Consider the following 6,982-nt stretch of genomic DNA (forward strand, 5'->3'; position numbering starts at 1 on the left):
GGATCAGAAAATTGTTTCTCAGAAGAGAAAGAAAAATACCATATGATATCACTTACATGTGAAATCTAAAATATGACACAAATGAACTTCTCTACAAAACAGAAACAGATTCACAAACATAGAGAACAGACTTGTGGTTGCCAAGGGGGAGGGGGGTGGACCAGGAGTTTGGTGTTAGTAGATGCAAATTATTACATATAGAATGGATAAACAACAAGGTCCTACTGTATAGCACAGGGAGCTATATTCAATATCCTGGGATAAACCATAATGGAAAGGAATATTAAAAATAACATATATATGTATAACTGAATCATTTTGCTGTACAGCAGAAATTAACACAACATTGTAAATCAACTATACTTCAATTAAAAAATAAATTTAAAAATCTTTTTAAAAATTAAAAAAAAGAAAATTGTTTCTCAGAAAAGACAGTGACTTGTCCAAAATCACACAGTCTAATTGACAGAGATCTCTGAATTAGAGTTATTCACACCCTGTCCAGTGTTCTTTGTAAATGCCAGAGTAGCCTTCATTGCCTTTGTAGTTGTCAGAGCATCTGTGACTGGGGGAAAAGAGACATAGGGTCTACAGTGCCCACTGCCCTCAACCCTACTTTTCCACATAGTCCACCAGGCAGAGGCAATTGCTCTTTGGTGTGAGACTGTGACCCTTTGTGGGAGAACCTGAGGCTTTTGCAGAGCTCAGTACAGTTCACATACCCATAGAGACTGTTTTTGATTTCCTAGCTATTCCTGCTCTTTTCCAAACTGGTGGCACTCTACCAAGTCTGGCAATGTTTTTGAGACCTGCAGGTGCCTGAAAGTCTTATAACTGTATGAGGGGCCTCTGAATAAGGACACAGAGCCTGTCTGTGGGGGTCTAGAGCTCTGTACTTTGTGCAGATGTTGGGTGTGATTCCCTATAGAGAATATGCCTGTGTGCAGAGCCCAACTTGGTTGTAGGATCTGTGAGTGTGTGCAGACCTTGTGGCTGATGGCAAGCCTTTATGTGCACTCTGCTAATATATATGAAGTCTGAAGCTATTTTTCCCTTATGGCACAGGTGAGGTTTCTGCAGAAAATCATGGCTGTTCTATCTGCTAACAACACAGTGGCTGTGAACAACTCTGATACTTGCCTGGTGAGCTGCTTCCTTATTGGCATCCCTGGGCTGGAGCACCTACACATCTGGCTCTCCATCCTCTTCCGCACCACGTATATAGATGCTCCGGCAGGCAATGGCATTTTAATTTGTGTCATCCTCTCCCAGCCAAGCCTGCAGGAGCCCATGTACATATTCCTGTCCATGTTGGTCAGTGCTGATATCTTGCTCCCCACTTCCACCATGCCCAAAGCACTGGCTAACTTCTGGCTAGGGAGCCACATTTCCTTTGATGGCTGCCCCCACCCAGATGTTCTTCATCCACTTCCTTTTCGTGGCTGACTCTGCAGTCCTCCTGGCCATGGCCTTTGACGGCTACATGGCCATCTCTTCCCTTTGAGATATGCCCCAATCTTCACCAGCACAGTCATTGGGAAGATCATCACTGCCATGCTGGCCCACAGCTTCATCATCATGTTTCCACCCATCTTTCTCCTCAAGCACCTACACTACTGCCGAGTCAACATCATTACACATACATTTTGTGAGCACATGGGCATCGCCCGTATGTCCTATTCTGAGATCTCCATCAACGTCTGGTATGGGCTGGCAGCTGCTCTACTCTCCACAGACCTGGGCATCATCCTTATCACTGTTTCCTGCATTTACACCCTCTGAGCTGTCTTCCACCTCCTTTCTTGAGATGCCTGGTCCAAAGCTCTGATTACTTTCAGCTCCCATGTCTGTGTCATCCTACTCTTCTACATCCCTGCCCTCTTTTCTGTCTTTGCCTATAGGTTTGATGGAAGCCTCATCCCACGCTATGTCCATATCCTCCTGGCCAACCTCTATGTGGTCATCCCACCTATGCACAATGCCATTATTTATGGAGTGAGGACCAAGCAGATTTCGGAAGGGGCTAAGTAGACGTTTTAAAATCTTGCCAAGAAATCCAAATAAATGCTCCTAACTTGACCTCAAATTAATCCCTTTCTATACCTACTAATTGTTCTATATTCACCCTCTCCTCATCTCTACATCTTCCATTTATCCCTGTGTTATTCTCATCCATGTTCCAATTAATTAAATACATGTTCTACTCAAATCTACCTTTGATTAATTTTCTCAAAAATGTATAGTAATACCCACCCCACTTTCTTCCATCTATTATTCAAATAACTTCTGATCCCCCCACTATCTCAAGAAAAACTAATTAGGGGAAATGTGATAACTTATCTGGCATCTACTACCTAAATAGTACTTTTCTCAGCATCCACTTTCATTTTCTCCTAAATGTGATAACTGATCACTCATATAATTTTGACATTTAGATTTGCCAGTTCAATATCTTCCTCACAATGGAAACCCCTGAGAACTGTCATGTCTAGAAACTTATAGTTCCCTGGGATGACACTTATTTTTATTACCAGCTACACATGTCCATAATTACACATGTTTATATACCCAAGTTCAGAGACACTAACACACAGTAGCATACACAGTAGGTGGACCCATCCATTTATCATCAGCTAAATGTGAACATACCATTTCAGAAACTTTTATCAAATAAGCCTGGGCCACTGTTACCTGTTCCAGACAGAGCTTTCCTCAAAATATAGATAATAGTATAGGGATAGAGTACTCTTTTCTAACCAAATATGTTTTGTATTTAAAAATTGTAGTCATCATTAAAATGAACAGTCAAATACCTACTCTTATCTAATAGACATAGACTTACATATTCTTTAATAACTTGTTAAAGAAATATAAACATTTACATGTAACTTAGTTTCTTGCCCACTAATCATTACTTATTGACACCAGAGATTAGTCTAGCCTTATGTCCTTGAAGATTGAGAAGAGCAATTCAGCCTGAAATTTATCCCAAGTCCAATTCATCCTCAAAAACCTAGCTCACATCTCAATGCTGTCCACTTCCATACTCAGCCCACAGTGAAAGATCCATCTTTCAAGATTCTCCACCTCTTTTCATCTAAATCACTATTTTGTTGGGTCCTGAGACTATTTCTTCTTGTTTTATTAAAGATCTTTTTCAGGGCTTCCCTGGTGGCACAGTGATTGAAAGTCCGCCTGCCGATGCAGGGGACACGGGTTCGTGCCCCGGTCTGGGAAGATCCCACATGCTGCAGAGTGGCTGGGCCCGTGAGCCATGGCCGCTGAGCCTGCGCGTCCAGAGCCTGTGCTCCGCAACAGGAGAGGCCACAACAGTGAGAGGCCTGCGTAACACATACACACACACAAAAGATCTTTTTCATGTTGGTGGCTTTATGCCCTGTCTAGAATGTATTCCTTGAAGAAAGAGGTTATTTTTAAAGGCTTTTTATTTCTATTGCTCCAAAGCGTAAGAACCTGCTCATAGCAAATATGCAATATGTGTGTATGTGCATAAAATTCTTATTTTAAAGATTTTTTTAATATCACTTTCATGCTCACATTTATTCTTCTTTGAGTGAGCTCTTCTCAGCCCTGGGATTCAGTGTCAAGTAGAGGAGAGAACTGTGTTAAGTGTGAGGCCAGGCTTTGACTTAAAGCCTGGATCTACTACTTACTTATTCGATGAGTTTTAGAGGTTGCATAATCCCAATGAACTTCCTTTACTACTCATCTGTAAATAAGATAAGGATGATGTAACATCTATTACATAGTAAGCATTCAATGATTGTTCAGTTCATTTTGCTCTTTCTTCTTTCCACATAGCTTCTGCATAGCTTTCTTTATCCTAGAGATAGTATGAGAGAGAAGTTATTAACATTTATTATGTGGAGGAGAAAACAGGAGTAGCGGTTAAGTTTTGGGGTTCTGGATTTTTGTTGTAATTTTGACTCTTCTGTATACTATGTGACTTTGGGCAAGTTACTTCACCTCTCTAGGTTTCAACTTTCTCACATTTAAAAGGGAAATACTAATAGTACCTTTCTCTTAATGATTTGATGAGAAATATACATATATAAGATATGCATATATATGTATATATTCACATATATATCATATAATAATGCTTGGCATATAATAAATGCTTTACAAATAATAGCTTTACTTGTTTTGTTGTTTTAATTATTAATATCTCATCCAACTCAATAGCTCATCACCTCATAATTAATAAAAAGTTGTCTTGAGACCTAAGCCTATTGCATGGATTATACTCCAATTTTGTTTCTCTATCAAGAAATAGGAAGAAAACAAGAATCAAAAGAAAAGTATTTTAATCTAATGTTTACAGTAACTGAATTGAACCAAATATAATTTTGAAATATCAAAATTAAATGCATTTACAAATCTTTGTAGACATTGCTTTAAATACAATTATGCTACTCAAGACACACAGGCCTTCTGGTTGTTTTGCAGATACAGCAAGTTCATTTCCTCTTCAGGGCTAGGTACTTGTTAATCTTATTGTCTGAAATGCTCACTTCCTATATCATTAAATGACACACTCCCTCCTTTTACTCAGTGTTCTGTTTATATGTCTCTTTCACTGAGACATCTCTATAATTATAATCTTCCAGTAAAACAAACAAACGAACAAAAACCATGCCTCCCTTTTTTTCCACAGGAAAAAAACCCCACCATAAACAAAGTCAAAAGTCAATGGCAAACTGGGGAGAAATATTTTCAAATTATATTATAGATAAAAGGTTAATTTTTTCTTAAAATGTAGGGAAAAAATTATCAAAAGTTTGATGAAAAAGAGGACAAAACATAATTAGAGTAAGCTTAGCTGTTAACAAGAGAAAGTATAATGAAGACTACACCAAGACACCATTTCTTGTCAGACTGGCAAAAATTAAAAGGATTGGTAGCAATGTGAGAAAACGGGCCTTTTCATACATTGCTCCTGAATAAAAAATGTGATAGAGTTTCTGTGGAATGAGGAAATATCTTAATAAAATTCTTATGCATTTTTCTTTTGAATCACAATTATAGTAAATTACCTTTCAAATGTACCTTCATAGGTATAAAACAACATACACACAAGGTTAGTCATTATGGCAAAGTTTTTGTAGCACTAAAATATTTGAAACAACTTCACTGGAGTCTGAATTCAAGGATTCCAAATCCACACCCTTATGCTTACTGGTAGTGTAACTGTCCCCAAGCTACACAAAGGCTTTAGAGTCGCTCAGACTTGGGTCAGAATTGCACTCACCATATTCAGTACATAATAGCTATTTGTCACTGGGAAATATATTTAACCTCTTAAAGGCCAGGCTTCCTTCTCTTTAATAAAAATGATAAAAACACCTACTTCAGAGTAGTTTTGATTATTAGTGAGATTACCTACATATAACAAAATAAATAACTGGAGTTTTAATGGACATTTTGTTGCTCTCACTGTTTCACTATGGTGGAATATATTCAGGGGTATTTGTGTGCACCTCACTGTTTCACCATGGTGGAATATATTCAGGGGTATTTGTGTGCACCTCTGGGAAGACTATTTCTATAGGTTAAATGTCTAAAAGTGGAACATTTAGGTCATAGATAATGCATTCTTGAAATTTTGATAATTTATTATTTTTTCTTTATTTCGAGACAACTTGCTTCTATATCTTCTTTATTTTTTTTTTTTTTTAATTCTTGGTGGCACAGCTTGTGGGATCTTAGTTCCCGGACCAGGGATCGAACCCAAGCCCTCAGCAGTGAAAGTGCAGAGTCCTAACCACTGGACCACCAGAGAATTCCCTATATTTTTAATTACAAAATTAACGTGTGCTATTAGTAAAGAATTAAATTTGAAAAGCGGAGCACAAAGCTTCCCTAATGTTATTTCCACAAAAGTAACATGTTCTTGTCTAGAATCAAAGGGAGAATCTTCCCTTTTTCCTGTAAGAAACACCACAAGGGAGCCTTTCCTTGTGGATTGAGGGTTAAGAATTTGAGAGGGAGATTGAATAAGGGAGGTGTAATCCAGCAGGTATGACATAATTTATATTAAAAAAAGTATCCAGGAGTTTGAGATATTTCTTCTCATGGAGTCCCTATCACTCTTTCAAGTCTCCATCTCAACCCTCCCCTATCACTATCTAAAGAGTTATTCTCAAGTATCTCTGAGAATGCCCAAATGAATGATGGCTTTACCTTTCAATCTGACAGATTTCCAAAGAATTGAAATTGAAAGAACAGTAAGAAGAAAAAGCTAGAACAGTTCCTTCCCCATCCCACTTGCACTTTTCAAAGCCTCACAGCCCTCAATCTCATTAATTTAAACTTTAGCCCTAGAACAAACATCAAAAGACTTCAGATAATACTTTTCTGTGTGTGAGTTTCCAGGTGTCACAGCCTACTGATGGTCACCATCCTTTATTTAGGCTAGTTTTATTAATGAGAGAGTTTATTAAAAAACATATTTGCCTATCTATATCCATATCAATTATGATTTGAATTAAACAAACCTAAGGTGTCTGTTCCATTTTAGCAAATTTTGGAAACTGCTTCTACCTCACCTCATATTCTTCCCTTTGGTCCTTAACCTTTCAGTCTGAATAGCCTTGAATATGTTGAGAGACTTAAAGCGCAGCAAGTCCATGGGAGTGAGAGACTGGGGAAGGATGAAAATGAAAGACATGCTCATTTTTGGAGAAGTAGTGAATAGAACTGAAGTTCAGAATAAGCAAGGATCATCTACATCAGTATTGAAGTCATCAAGGATCATGATAAGAGAATAATTATGGAGAGAAGAGGAAAGGAGATGAGAGGAGGGGAGGGAAGGGGAGAGAGAAGAGAGATAAAGACAAAGATTCAGAAGCAGAAGCAGATGCCACCTGGGAAAGAAGGAAAAAACAGGAATTAGTAGGTAACAGGAATATGGACAATTAGTGAGAAGTGTAGTATGATAAAGTGACATAAAGATGCTAGG

At 38.1% G+C, this 6,982-nt stretch overlaps 1 pseudogene across 1 annotated transcript; it reads left to right on the top strand.

Annotated features, from left to right (window-relative positions):
* Positions 1 to 1,056: 1,056 nt before the first annotated feature.
* Positions 1,057 to 2,031, top strand: LOC309808529 (olfactory receptor 52B6-like; annotated as a pseudogene). The gene has a single exon. The product of its transcript is annotated as an olfactory receptor 52B6-like (transcript).
* The last annotated feature ends 4,951 nt before the right edge of the window (positions 2,032 to 6,982 follow it).

Source organism: Mesoplodon mirus, assembly GCF_964341445.2.
Source record: "Mesoplodon mirus genome assembly, chromosome: 7".
In the NCBI taxonomy this organism is placed as follows: Eukaryota; Metazoa; Chordata; class Mammalia; order Artiodactyla; family Ziphiidae; genus Mesoplodon; species Mesoplodon mirus.